Below are 2,295 nucleotides of genomic sequence, written 5' to 3'. Positions count from 1 at the left end.
CTTAAAGAATCCGACTGGCCGTTTAGCGCGATGGGCATTGGAACTCTTAGAGTACGATTATAAGATCGAACATCGGAAGGGAGCGTTGCACCATGTTCCAGACGCGTTGTCGCGCATGTACGAGGATACCGCTGAATTATGCGCTGTAGCGATTACCGGAGACGCTTGGTACGATGCACGCGTTCGAAACGTGGAAAACGAGCCACGTAAAAATCAGGGCTGGAAATTAATAACGACCAGCTTATTACCGAAAACCGAACGCAGTCGTTTCACAGGTTGTCGACGATCTCGAGCAGTGGAAGTTAGTCCTGCCGAGAGAAGCGCGCGCGAACGTCATTAGAGAGGCTCACAATACTCCACAAGCCGGTCACCTCGGAGTGGAGAAAACTATCAGAGGGTAGCGACGCGTTACTTCTGGCCGCGAATGTTTAAAGAAATTGCCGNTTCGAGAATCATTGTCCGTTCATGTCTAGTTACGTTATTTCTGTTTTCATTCTGGAGCGATTTTTTCTTCTTTTCTTGTTAATCACTTTTCTTATTATTACGTTCTTAATAAACCTGTTTATTTTCCTTATTTATTAAATCTCGCGTTCTTATTTGACTGGCGATCGTCCGTAATTTTGTGTTCGTCTTTGTCTGTTAATTTAGTAAGCTCGCTCAATCAATTCACTTTTTCTTGCAAACCCCGCCCCCTCTACCGTAGGCGAGGCTAGCACAGCCCGTGGCGAAGCGGGCTTTGTCGATTCTTTCGCGTTTTTCGAAGAATTCGTGAAACTGGTACGTGAGAGACCGTACCTGGCGCCCAGTTCTGAGGTAACGAGACGGCCTTCGCTCCGCCGCGGCTCGCGCGCGGACAACCTCCATCCCTGTCCCGCCGATCGCGAGTACATAAACCCTTGTGTTTTTTGACGGCGCTTCCGCTCCCCCGCGAGAATCAAAAATTTAGAATTGAAAAGCGTCGCAAAAATTTGCGCCCAACGTGGGGCCCACGTTTCAAAGAAAATATCGCGCATAGGCCACGTAATTTTGTTTTAACATAGGTCAGGTCGCGAAAGTTTAGCGTAGAGCCACGTTGCAAAATTCGACATAGAGCAACGTCGCAAAAATTTGGCGTAGGTTCGTTGCAAAAATAAATTAATATTAACGAGATATGCAAAATTTAACGTTTAGGTAAAAAAAAAAATTACAAAAAAGCAAAGTAAAAAAAACCAAGGACTTCGCGTTAAGTAAGAAAAAGTTCGGGGAGCTTGTGCGAGCTAAAATTATTTATTGAGTTCGTTCAAAGTCATTTTTTCTTTTCGATCGTGTATTCGTTTCGTGCGTGATTATTATTTTCGTTAGTCGTGTATTCGTTTCTTGTTTGATTTAGACTTTCGTTGGAAATTTCTTTTGCCAACTTTCGCATATTTGTTGTCAGTTCTAGGATATTCGAACAATAACGGCTTTGTCTCGTGTTTTCGAGCTGTCGACGGTTATTATAGTGTTGTCGAGGCCACATCTGGCCGAGTTCGAACATATTTATTTTGTTTCAAGTTTTTCTGTCGGGATCGTATGAGTCAAGTCGATCCAGAGGACGACTGGATTTTCGTATTAAATCGCGAACAATTATTCGAAGAATTAAGCGGCGGAAACTTCCAACGGAAGGAAGTTATTCGATTCAGACCGCGCGTTTGCTGCGTCGCGTACGTGAAGAGCGAAAATTTGAAACAATTGAAATGTCGGACGAGGAACTTTTGGAAGTTCCCGTAGACGCGATGGCTAGACCGGATAGCCCTATGGATCAAGCGAGATTTCGCGCACCCTCAGGCTCTCGCGATACTCCTCGCTCCGAAGGTCGAGATTTTTCGCGCGACCATAATGGAAATTCCGCAATGACTGCGTATAACGTCATGCGGAAGTGGAACCTGAAGTTCTCGGGTACGAAAGGGGAGGACGCGGAGGCGTTTTTGCTGCGCATTGAGGAAGGTCGCGAGTTAGTTCCTGTATCGGATGAGGATATTTTGCGTTGCTTGCCATTTTTTCTAACGGGCATGGCTCTCTATTGGTTCCGCAGTAGGCGTAATAGGCTGTCGAACTGGGCTGTCTTTAAAGACGCGTGGAGAACGCGCTTTGGCGACCCAGATTTTCAGTACGCTCTGCGCGAAGAAATAATGAGAAGGACTCAGGGTGAACATGAGCCTGTTACCGATTATTTTACGTGTCTGAGAACCATGCTAGATAGATTATCGCCGCCGTGGACGGAATCGGAGCAAGTCAGCTGCGCGTTTAGGAACTTATTACCGCGACTCCAACAAT

This window comes from Camponotus floridanus, unplaced genomic scaffold (assembly GCF_003227725.1).
Source record: "Camponotus floridanus strain SB8 unplaced genomic scaffold, Cflo_v7.5 scaffold179, whole genome shotgun sequence".
NCBI classification, from domain to species: domain Eukaryota; kingdom Metazoa; phylum Arthropoda; class Insecta; order Hymenoptera; family Formicidae; genus Camponotus; species Camponotus floridanus.
This window is presented reverse-complemented; position numbering follows the sequence as displayed.